Source organism: Ursus maritimus, unplaced genomic scaffold (genome assembly GCF_017311325.1).
Source record: "Ursus maritimus isolate PB19 unplaced genomic scaffold, ASM1731132v1 scaffold_9, whole genome shotgun sequence".
Taxonomy (NCBI): Eukaryota; Metazoa; Chordata; class Mammalia; order Carnivora; family Ursidae; genus Ursus; species Ursus maritimus.
Genome location: NW_024427107.1, coordinates 36040506 through 36053831, shown reverse-complemented (window position 1 = coordinate 36053831; position 13326 = coordinate 36040506). Strand labels below are relative to the sequence as shown.

The window sequence follows — 13326 nt, the reverse complement described above, 5'->3', positions numbered from 1 at the left end:
TATCATAATGTGAATTTGAAAAAATAAAATGAATGAAAAAGAAAATTAAAAACTCATTATTTCATCATCCAGACATAAGTATTATTAATATCTGACATGTAGATATCAGTATTTTTATGCAATTTGTGGCAGAGGCGGCTAAATGTTCCCAGATTGGATTCTCCTCTTCCTTGTTTCTCTTTAGAAACCACTCCTCTCAGATTTTAAGAGGGCACATGGCTACTCAAGTTGTGACTACATTTTCCAGCTCCCCTTGCAGCTTTCCATCTGAGTGAATAATGTGGGTTAGTGATGATGTAGCTTCAGACATGCAGATCCTAGTTAGAGATCTGTGAACCCCTGAAAACAGCCTGCAACAGTGTAGAAGTATGTGTGTGTGTGTGTGTGTGTGTGCGCACAAGAGCGACCACATGCATATTTCTCTGAGGTGTGGGTTCATAACTTTCATTAAATCTGCAAACCCCTATTTTCAAAAGAAAAAAATAAAATCTGTGCCCTAGAGGACATGAATTGTCAAGACAAAAGAAATATCTGAGGGGCGCCTGGGTGGCACAGCGGTTAAGCGTCTGCCTTCCGCTCAGGGCGTGATCCTGGCGTTATGGGATCGAACTCCACATCAGGCTCCTCTGCTATGAGCCTGCTTCTTCCTCTCCCACTCCCCCTGCTTGTGTTCCCTCTCTTGCTGGCTTTCTCTATCTCTGTCGAATAAATAAATAAAATCTTAAAAAAAAAAAAATCCTAAAAAAAAAAAAAAGAAATATCTGAGTTCCTGGAGGACTTCATGGGGATCAGGTGACTACATGTGCTGGTTCATATGGATGTTACATGAGTGAAAAATAAGACTATCTTAAGTCATTGTGTTTTGCGGTTTCTTTGTTATGGCACTTTGGTTTGTACTTAACAAATAGAGAATTATTTTATTTTATTGTATTTCTTAGTTTAATTGAATTGAATTTAAAATATGATCCTGAAGCTATATTTTAGAATCTGATTTTAAAATTAGCATAACATCAACAGTTTTCTATGGCATTACATTGTTTTATATCATTTTGCATACTGTTCTGTATATCTGTATATACATAGGCCATAATTTAAAGATTTCACTTTTGTTAGAAATATAGGCTGTTCCTAATTTTTCTCTGTGTTAAACAGAGTTTATTGCTGAGTTTATAAACATTGCTGAGTTGCTAAATCACTGTTCACATTTGTAGTTGTTTCTTTAGAATAAATATGTAGAAACAAAATGGCATTTTGATGTATTTAAGGCCTGTTGTTATGTTCTTTATTGCATATTAATATTACTGAAGAATCTGTCAACTAGTTTTGTTGTAATGTATGCCCAGATGCTCACATCACTTTAGCAGTTAATCTGAATTTAACTGAAAAGTGGTACAAGAATCCTAACTATACAGCACAATAATTTCCCTACCAACTCTGAAGGGTGAAGTCACAACATTTTGTCTAAGAAATGAATTAATGTCATTTTCTTGATCCAACATATTATCTAATATCTTACCACCTTATTATTTTAGTATTTTGTATTTAAAGTTAAGATTCTCTTTTATCATGGAATTTCTTAGAAATATAATTAAGATAAAAAAGAAATATAATTAAAATATTTCTCTGCTAAAGCAGAATATTAGGCAAAAACCATAAACCTTATAGTTTTTGTCCCTTTTATGATTAATTGTTAAATATCAGAAGAATAAATTTGTTAAAACATATTTAGTTTAGAAAAACATATCTTCCTTAATTGCACTTTAAGGAAGAAAAATCATGAGAGAAAATGCTCCCAAACAGCTTGAAGTTTCTTTCAAATTTTTAAAAATAAGTAATTATTTTTTTCAGCTTTTCTTTTTTAATTATGTTGGTTGTGCTTCTTTTGAGATGAAACCCTAACAAGAAATAATTACTGCATTTCAATAATTCTTAAGGCAGCAGTTTCTTATCTTAAATAAAGTATTATATCTGAGGAATCACTGTATTTTTTTTAAGATTTTATTTATTTATTTGAGATAGAGAGAGAGAGTACAAGCCAGGAGGAGAGCAAAGAAGCAGACTACCCACTGAGCAGGGAGCCCGACGAGGGACTCAATCCCAGGGCTCTGGAATCATGACCGGAGCTGAAGGCAGACGCCCACCAGACTGAGCCACCGAGGCGCCCCTCACTGTATTTTTATAAATTTGAATGTGGGTATGGGAAAAAGGAATTGGGAAATATTTTTTTTTATAATTTTTATTTTGTTACATTGGTCACCATACAGTACATCCCCAGTTTTTGATGCAATGTTCCATGATTCATTATTTGCGTGTAACACCCAGTGCTCCATGCAATATGTGCCCTCATACAATGAGAGAACAGAATTACTCCTTTTTGTTTTTTACAGTCTTCAACAGTAAATAGTGACCTTCACAGCAACCACATCAAAAAATAGATTTAAAATGATGTATTTAGGAATCATACAGATTTATTTTTTGCAGTGTTGTTTTGTTTTGTTGCTTGGTGTGGAAAATGGGAATTGTACCAAGTTGTTTAATAATAATGAAAACAGTTGAAATTGAACCCTAAATTTAAAAATCTGGTTAATCACTCATCAATTCCATCATTTATTCACAGAATAATTGACAACTGGGCAAAGCATTGTCCTGTAGGAGAGACAATGTACAAAAACAGCTATAAGTTTAAGGTAGAAATGAGTATAACACATAAGAGGAAGACAATAGTTCCCACTGAGGGAAATAGGAAAGTGTTTGTAATATGTTTTGATAGGTAGCATTTGACTACCCCAGAAATTAGGAAGGCAAACAGAATGTACAAAAAATATTTTTGAAAGGAAGAGCATGAACTACATGGGGACACTGAGTTGCTCAGGTGAAGTTTCTTAGTTCAGGCTGCTATCACAGAATGCCACAGACTGGGTGTTTTATTAACAACGGAAATTTATTTCTCAGTTTTGGATGCTGGAAATCTAGGATTGGTGTGCTAGCACAGTCAGGTCCTGGTGAGAGCCCTCTCCTGGTTGTAGACTGCTGACTTCTGGTTGTTTCCTCCCATGGTGGAGAGTAGAGAGAGAAGACAAGCTCTCTCATGACTTACACGGATACTTACCCAAAAACATGAGGGCTCTACCATCATGGCCTTATGTAATCCTAATTTTCTCCCAAAAGACCCACCCCCTAATACCATCACAATGTGGGTAGGGCTTCAGTATATGAATTTGGAGGACAATGCAAACATTCAACCCATAACATGAGGGAAATGTTGCAGATATGAGAAGAGTAGTGAAAAAGGGACTTGGGGGAAAAAAAAAGATAATGGGCCAGATTGCAGAGGGCCTGATTTTGAGGTTAAGGATTCCAGCTAAGAAATTCTAGGAAACTCTTTCAGAAATTCTATCCTGACATATTTTGCTGAAAAACAAAACAAACAAACCAAAATACAAGAAAGAACATTTTACATTTATTCTTATGTTTAGTCTATTGTTAGACTTCTAAATTATGACATACCAGTGGGACAAAGATTAATCTTAAACCTAATATCCATGATATGGAAAATAAACCTGTCAAATAACAGGATTCCAATTTTAAGGCAAACCTGATTGAAGGAAAGATAGCAAAATAAGTGGACAGAAAAAAACTGAAATGAAGACATTTATGGGAAATTTTGACATTATAAATATCAAGTATTTTTAATGCTTATTATATGTTAGGATTTGTGCACGATACTGATAGAGTTATTTAAAAAATTTAAGTATGATTTCCCTTATGCATATAATCCCCACTACAGTGGTCATTCTGTAATAAAATTGGAAATTAGATAATCACTCAGCAACAAATGGCAGAAAGAGTATGGAGTTTGGTGTACTGACTTGGAGTTTAGGCTATAGCTCTGGCACAAAGTTGTATAATTTTGGGAAGTTACTGAAACTTTCAATGCTTCAGTTACATTATCCCTATACTTATCTTTACACTTTTACAATAGGACAGAGACTCCTGTTCTACCTGCCTCCTGCATCATTGGCGCTCTCCAATGCAATAATGCAAGTGAAAACGAATTTTATCTCATTGTTCTTGTTTCCCTAGGAATCTCTACTCTCCCTAATTACATATCTTGGGTTCTAGTTCTTGATCTTAGGGTCATATAGTTTACACAAACTTTCTTGAAAATGTTTCCATTTAAATATTGAAGACTGAGAAGTCTTAAAGTTCTGGGAAAGAAAATTGTGATGGTAAAATTTCAGGCACCTTAACAGGATAAGTCACTGCACTTTCTGGGCTTTAAGCTCTCCATCTATATGATTAAAGAGTTTTCAAATTGATTGCACAGAAGAATCACCTGATGAGCTTTCAAAGCTATAAATTCCTGGGCCCCATCCCAGATCTATCAAATCAGAATCATAGAAAATAATCACGGAAGATAGGAACATTTAAAATGAGTAATGAAAAAGCTGCAGTTCTAATCATAATCAGAGGCATAGATTTTGTCTATAAGACACTAGACTTACACAGTGCCAATTTTTAAAAGCTTTCTAGATTATCTGATGCACTGTTCTAAATTCTTTTTTCTGAGTCTCAAGGCTGCAATACCTAACTTCAAATGGAAACTAGACTGTTGTCTGGTACACATCATACGTTGTACGTGGCATCTTGGGTAAGGAGAATTGTGATGATATTCACAGCAATGATAATGAAAAGAAAAATAAGAAACACATTTGATTAGTTTAATGTGACTAACTTTGGGATAATGATATGACATCAAATTAGTTACATTATAACCCCTCGATTGACAAGACAGAATGGATGAACATATCAGACTTGACCTTAAAGGGCACATTATGCTGCTCCTCAAATGTAATTCTGAGATATGAGTGGCTTCTATTAGTAATTTGGAATTTTTAGCCTACTTATGTCTTAATTGTAATGTTTAATAAGTGATATTGTGATATACTAAGAAATATACATTTGGTCTTCATTCCTAGTTCTTGACATTGAGCTCTTAAAACGTTTAGAATGTCCTTATTGATGGGATGGGGGGGTGTCCTTTGCTATTCATAATAAGCCCTTTTCAACCATACCTGAGTCCATGTTAATAAGGAGACTTGTTGGGTTGCTAGATACCTTTAGGATGGAGGCTGGTTGCCAGAGCAGCCAACCATGTAAGTAGTGTTAAAGCTTTAATCTCTACCCACCTAACCTCCATGGAGACCAGAGAGTCTGAAGATTGAGTTAATCACCAATGGCCAATAATTTACTCCATCATCCCTACGTAATGGAAACTCCACAGAAAACCTAAACTATAGGATTTGGAGAGCTTCTGGATTGGTGAGCACATGTAAGTGCTGAAAGGGTGATGCCCCTAGGAAGGGCATAAAAGCTCTGGGCCCATTGCCCTGTACATCTCTTCTATTTGGCTGTTCATGAGTTGTATCTTTCGTACAACTAGTAATGGTAAATAAACTGTTTTTTGAGTTCTGCGAGCATTTCTAGCAAGTTATGGAACCTGAGAAGGAGGTCACGGGGATTCCTGGTTTATAGCCAGTTGGTCAGAAATACGAAAGGTCCAGGGTATATGATTAGCATCTGAAGTGGGGTACCATCTTATGGGACTGAGCTCTCTTAACCTATGGGGTCTGCTTTAACTCTAGGTGGTGTCAGAATCGAACTGAATTATAGGACAACCAGTTGGAATCTGCAGAATTGGAAAATTGATTGATTTGGGATCAACCCACATATGCGATCATACAGGTGGAGAGCTTGAAGCCCAGAAGTCTCGTGTCAGAAATACTGTGAGTAGAAATAGATCTTAAGAGATATAAATAAAAAGACTTGAGACAATGGAAGATACAGAGCCAAAATCATTATTTGGTGCTATAGAACACAAATTTAGCCTTTAGAGAATTCAGGTTATTAAGAAACAGTGACCTTTAAAGGATTATGCAGACATAGCCAAAATGTGTAGACATTAGTCCTGATACTAGGTATTATTAACTAGCAAGTATGGCTCATTTTTCTTTTTACTTTCAGATTTACTTTAAATTTTAAAAAAGGAAAAGTAAGAGATATTTTGAAAGGTAATAAAGTTTAGCTCTAATTGGGGCACTGGTTAGAATAATAGCATTAGAACAGCAGAGTTTATTTTTTTCACTGATTTTATTCATTTCAGATTCAAAAAAAGAATTGATTTGGTAGAAGTGCTTTACTGGATATTTGTTAGTTAGAAATGGTGGTGAGCTTATGCCTGAAATGAATATTACAAAGCTTGGGGAAATATTTTAATTTTGAAATTTCAGATGGGTTTCATAATTACCTCAGGCACTTTTTTGTCTGAGTATAGCATTAACAGTGCTATTCCCAGAAGATACTGATGATAAAGTAAAATCGCTCCACTCATTAAAGGGAAAGAAGTGCAGATGGCCATTATTAATGACGAGGATGGGGACAATAATCATGAAAGCTCGGAAGCTTAAAAATAGGTATTAAAATGGTCATATTATTAATCATACCAGAGTCATAGATTATATCCACATAAACCAAACTTCAGATTAAGAATAGGAACAAAACAAAATCCATTGTCAATTTGATATTTTGACTAAATTGTACCATCTGAGTAATTGACTGTCATTTTCCTGATAATTCCAAATCAGTGAGTTTGATTTAAGAACAACTACAATCACTTTATAACTTATGTACAAAAAAAATAATATATCTACTAATTTCATTTCTCACAAATGTCAGGTTTAGCTGGAATCCTTCAGAGGAAATTAACATAAAAATATAAAAATTTTTAATAGATAGTTTTAGGTTGAACTTTTTTTGAAAAGAGGAACTAAGGCAGATGACCCATCTTTCTTGGCCACAGCACATTTACTAATATCTGGTAAATGTATTAAAACAAAACCTAACAAAGACCAATAACAAAAACAATTCACATTACTTTCCCAGCTCAGTAAATGTATTTGCCATTATTATTATTTTAAAAATCATATTTGCCTTCTCATATGTACAATATTTCTGTCAGCATTGTCTGGACAAGGTAACCCAAATTCCCACTGCTTTAATGCATATTTGCACAGTCAGTTGGTTTTCTCACAGAACCATGAAGTTGCATATTAGGCCCTAAAAATATCCAGATGCAAAGAAATAAAAATATTGAGACATTAGGGGAACAGAGGAAGCTTTCATTTTATAAATGTAATTAGAACAACCTGACTTTACCCCCAAGAGGCATAAAGTTGACTTTGTAAAAATATAAAAATAAATAAAATTTTAAAATAGCAAATAAAGGGGGACATTTATTCCTTTTATCATTGACCTTTCTTTGAAAGTAAAATATTGTATATCAGCTCATCAATAGAAACATAGGTTTAGGGTGTATCTGTTATGTAATATTGTAAATGGAGACTTTGCCCACCCCCCATCTGAGAGTGTGGTAGAGTTTCAAACCAAGCCAATAAAAAAATTCAGAACATGATCTGACATTTCCATTTAGGATGCATAATTCTTTAAAAGAAAGGCAAAATGCCAGCAGGAAAAGCAATCACTAATGTCATTATTGGTCTAAATTCTGTCCTTCCTGGATGGGAACATACAAATAGGAATCACTCTCAATAAAAAGGTTTAAGAAATCACTAATTTTCAGTTAACCTCTTGAATATGATTTAGTTCACTCTGCCCTGAAGTTAGCAGCCCCTGGGGTACCACCCTACTGAATGGCTGTGTGATATTGTCATATTACAGTACTTCTCCAAGTGTAGTCCCTAGACAGGAATATCAGCATCCCCAGGGACTTAATTAGAAATGCAGATTCTTAGCTCTGCTGTAGACCTACTGAATCAGAACTCTGGAGGTGGGGCCCTGCAATGGGAGGCTTAAAAACCATTCAGGTTATTCGGTGATGCTCAAGTTTGAGAACAGCTGTTCTAAGTCGTGTTATAGAAGATAACAGGTGAAGGTCCAGATGATTACAGAGCTTATTAATTCTTTTGGCCAGAAAAATCTCAAAGTTAAATGTTTTCCTTTTTATAGATGAGGAAATCACAGATTAGGCAGTTACTTGTTAGCCAATACGGAGCTGGGACTTGAAGTCAGGCCTTCTTATTCCAGGTACAGACAATATTTTATTCCCTGCTGTGATGTACCTCAAGCCCCATGCTACCCTCTTTGGTCTTATAAACCCCATTGGTATTTAAGGGTGAGTAAGTGTGAGGTTGTCTATTCTTGTATGAGGGTGAAATTATTAAAACATTTTCTAATTTAAGCAGAAAATTCTCTGCTAATTACATGTGGCTACTATAATGATAATAGATATTTTGAAAGAGGAAACATTTTTAAACATACCATTGACAAAGATGCTTTGCTTGAACGAACTTCAGTTAGGCTCCCAAAACTTCTCCTTAGCCCATCTGTGCACTTCCTTATAAAATCCAGTTTTAGCAAAAATTCTGCTAAGTCAGTCTAGCAAGAACTTCCTTCTATTGATGTCTGATATTTGATCACTCTCAATATCTGATATTCCTCATCCTCCACCATACCCTAGCTGATGTCTGATCAACCTGGCCTGTCTGCAGCAATCCTGGTCCTGTTAGGTCAATTCATCCAGAATCCTCCTTACCTCTGTTTCCTCTTGGTAAATTTTCATCCACTGACTCCCAACCCTGCTGCTTGGCCATAAACTCCCATTGCTCATGCTGTATTCAGAACTGAGCTTAGTTCTATTATGAAGTTTCTTTTCCCCTAGTGTACTAATCTTGAATAAAATCTGTTTTTACCACATAAACTATTGTCTACCTCTGTTTTTCTCTTTGGCAGTTCTGGTGCTGTGATTCAGATAGGATCGGATCACATTTATCACTGGACTACTGGATCACTTACCCAAGACCTTAAGTGGGCACCTTTGAAGCCCTTGTCTTCATTCCTGATTGACTGATCAGGGATCCATTGGCTCTGGACAAATGTCTATTGAAACTGGTAAGGGCATATTTTGGTTTCTAAGATTATAAGTATACTCCAGAAGCTGGGTTAGGGTCCCAGATGAATGGAGGCCAAGTTAGCTTTCTAAGTTTCTCTGTTTATAAAAGGCTGGGTTAAAGTTCCAGCCAAGCAGCTGTTTATAAGATTTCCTTTAGAGTGATAGGCAAACAGAGGCTGGCTTAGAGTCCTAGGCATCTCTGTTTATAAGAGGCTTATAAACAGCAAGCAACAGAAGTTGTGTTAAAGTCCCAAGATTCTCCGTTTATAACTATAAAGGTACCATTAGTTAAGAACATGGGAGCTTCTGAGTTGTCTGAGAATCTCTTTTTTGACGCTGTTGACAATAGGAGCAACCAGTTTTGTCTGCTTCCTTTCTTGCTGGCATGGTTTTACTAAAGATAATTTAGAACTTCAGTGACCTCTTTCAGAAACAAGATCAGTACCAACTGACTCCTCTAAAACCTCTTCCTTCCTATCACCTCTGTTCCTCCTTTCTCCTTTTACTGTTGCCTTTGATCTTCCCTCCAGTTCCTCCGAACCCTTTAATATATCCTTCTTCAAACCCCTCTCTTCATCCCCCATATGCACCCCGCTGGAACTTTGCCCTTCCTATTCCAGCCCCTCTGTCGTTCGAACTTTAGGTCCTTGCCCCAACATTGGGGGCTCTTCAGGGACTCAGGGAAGAAGTTACTTTCTGAAGCTGAAAGGAAAAAAGGTTGATTGGAAATAAACTGAATATTTTATCCACTCGGATGTCTTTGGAGACATTCAGAACAGCCACTGGATGTCTCCTCAGCCTAAAAGGTAGTCTGTAGCTTGTATAAGATTACATATCAGGGCAAAACAAAGTCATAAAAGTCTTCACAAATATTGGTAAAAGACTCATCCCTTACTTAATAAGTAAACTCATCACATTTTCAGACACAATTTGGATGAAAAGATAAAGTGGAGATAAATCAGTGATTTTTATATTACCATGTTTTACTGACTCAGAACTAAAATGTTAGAATAAAAACTATAAGATCTCTATTTGTATTTGTTTATATGTTAATGTAAGTGTGTACATATGCATATGTTATGTATATGTGATATTTTTCTAGCTCCAGATGAAATTTAAAAATTGTTTTATAAAATCCCTTAAAGGGATTCTATTCACTTTGAATTAGAGATAACTGACCACTTATTTAAATTAAATATTTCTAAAACTCCTAGAAATATAGAAACAAACCCAAATGTTTTTCAAGTTCACAAGTGACATGAGTAAATCTTTGACAAATAAGATTAGTTTAATATTGTTGGTTTAATAAAAATGGATATGTCTTCTGAGTTATCAATGTTAAGTGTAACGAGCAGACATTTATTCTAGTTGGGTTTACTAGTTGAATAAGATAATATTATCTCTACTAGATGTTTAAGATAATAATATTGTAAATCCGATCTAAGAATAAACTCAAATGAACAATAAAAAATGAATGAAAGCAGTAAAAAAAGAGCAAAAGGGAAAAGTTATATGTTTAACTTTTTAGGTTCTTTGCTTCTAAAATATTTTGATATTTGCCTGATTTAGCAAAAAATAAATTATGATGGCTATTTTTGCTTAATGTCTCATAAATTTTCATGGGCATTCAAGTATAATTATAAGGACAAATGAATTATATTGATATAGTGGGATAAGAGCTTATAAATGAACTTTTTTATTAAGTTATAATTGACACATTATATTAGTTTGAGGTATATAACATAATGATTTGATATTTGTATATATTGTGAAATGATCATCACAATAAGTCAAGTTAACATCCATCATCATACATAGTTATAAAAAAATTTGTGTGTGTGATGAGAACTTTTAAGGTTTACTCTCTTAGCAACTTGCCAATATTTAATACAGTATTACTACCTTTAGTCACCCTGCTGTACATTATCCCCATGACCTATTTATTTTATTACTGGAAGTTTGTACCTTTGGACTCCCTCCACCCATTTCACCCATCTCCCCATCTCCTACATTTGGAAACCTCCAATCTGTCAATTTGTTTTCTGTATCTATGAACTTTTTTTAGATTTTACATATATGTGAGATCTCACAGTATTTGTTTTTCTCTGTCTGACTTATTTTGCTTAGCATAATGCCCTTAAGATCCACTCACATTGTTGCAAATGGCAAGATTTCTTTCTGTTTATGGGTGAATAATATTCCATTGTAAATTCATACTACATTTTCTTTATCCATTCAACAATCAATGGACACAGGTTTTTACCATATTTTGGCTATGTAAATAATGCTGCAAAGAACATGGGGGTGCATATATATATTTTCACATTTGTGTTTTTGTTTTCTTTGAATAAACACCCAGAAATGGAATTGCTGGATCATATGGTAGTTATATTTTTAAATTTTTGAGGAACATCCATTCTGTTTGCTATTGTGGCTGCACCAATTTACATTCCCACCAGCAGTGCACATGGATTCCCTTCTCTCCACATCCTCACCAGCACTTGTTACTTCTCTTTATAGGTTTTGCTTGGATTTACCTTGAGTCTTACTTATAACAACATATTTATAAATCTATTTTAACTTCATAACAAGAAGTTTGAATGCATTCTAAAGTGCTACATATGTACTCTTCTCCCACTACCATATTTTATATTTTTGGTGCCATATTTTACATCTTTTTATCTTGTATGTCCCTTAACTAATTATTGTAGTTATTGTCTACCTTGTCTTTTAACCTTTATATTGCCTTTATAAGTGATTAATTTGCTACCTTTACTATATATTTATAATAGCCAATGAAATTTATACTTTCCTGTTTTCTTCCTCCTCAGTAGCACCTTTTCTTTTCAGCTTAAAGAAGTTCTTTTAACATTTCTTAGAAGGCCGATTTAAAGGTGATGAGCTTTTTTTGGCTTTTGCGTGTTTGGAAATGTCTTTATCTCTCTTTCAATTCTGAGTGATAACTTTGCCAGATAGAATATTCTTGGTTGGAAGGTTGTTTCTTTCAGGACTTTGAATATATCATGCCACTCTTTTCTGGTCTGCTGAGAAATCTGCGGATAGTCCTATGGGAGTTCTCTTTTATGTTATAAGTTGTCTTTACTCTTGCTGCTTTTAAGCATTTCTCTTTTTCCTTAAAATTTGACATGGAACCCTGGACTTCGTGCATCTGGATGCCTCTTTTATTCCCCAGGTTAGAGAAGTTTCTACCTTTCATTGCTTCAAATAATTTTTCTGTCTCTTTCTCTCCCTCTTTTCCTTCTGGGACATCTGTAATATAAATGTTGGTCTGCTTGATGTATAATAAGTCCCTTAAGGTATCTTCACTTTTTTTTCATTTTTTTTCCTGCTCTGATTGAGTTCAGTTTTTTTTCAGAAGAATTTGTTCCATATGTAGCTGCAGATTTGTTATGTCCATGGGAGGACATAAATTCGTGATCTTCCTACATTGCCATTTTGAACTAGAACACATCCAATTGCTTTAAAAAAAGAACTCATGATTTTTGTTGGCAACTGTGAAAATAAAGTAGACCTCATTTAAAACGGAGTTGGAAAACCCTAAAGGGGGAGCTTTCATGCACTTACCACTGTACTAATTGTAGCCTACATAACCAGCAGGAAGAAGAAAGATAAGAATTATTTTGATATGAGAATTTTATCTTAGGAATTTTATCTCCCACTTTTAAGAAAAAGAAAGAAGATCCTTTCTTGTTCCAGCAACAATGTACTACACTTGCAGCCAGTGAGAAACCGCCACAAGCTCAAACTCTTGTTCTCTCTAATGAACTTCTGTTCGAAACAACCCATCCAATTTCTTCCTAAAATCTAACAAAAGCTGACCTTCCTTTATCTCTTCTGACTTGCCTATGGTTCATGATAGCTTGCATGTCCTGAATTGCAGTTCCTCTGCTATTCCCAAATAAATTCATTTTCCTAGTAAAGTAACTGGCTACTTTTTTATTTATTTATTTATTTATTATTTATTTATTTATTTAATTTTATTTCATTTTATTTTTTTAGGTGCTCAATAGCTTTATTTTATTTATTTATTTATTTATGTATTATTTTTTTATTATGTTATGTTAGTCACCATACAGTACATCCTTAGTTTTTGATGTAGTGTTCCATGATTCATTGTTTGCGTATGACACCCAGTGCTCCATGCAGTATGTGCCCTCCTTAATAACCATCACCGGCCTATCCCAATCCCCCATCCCCTTCCCCTCGGAAGCCCTCAGTTTGTTTCCCAGAGTCCATAGTCTCTTGTGGTTCATTCCCCCTTCTGTTTACCCCCCCCCTTCATTCTTCCCTTCCTTCTCCTACCAATCTCCCTGCTATTCCTTATGTTCCATAAATGA

At 34.8% G+C, this 13326-nt stretch overlaps 1 long non-coding RNA gene across 1 annotated transcript in view; it reads left to right on the top strand.

Annotated features, from left to right (window-relative positions):
• The window catches only part of LOC103661412, an 87959-nt gene that overhangs the window by 56662 nt on the left and 17971 nt on the right, over positions 1–13326 (top strand). The window contains exons 11-12 of the long non-coding RNA XR_005833686.1: positions 5646–5786; positions 8809–8967. This is a non-coding gene — a long non-coding RNA (uncharacterized LOC103661412). The remainder of the gene's footprint in view (positions 1–5645; positions 5787–8808; positions 8968–13326) is intronic.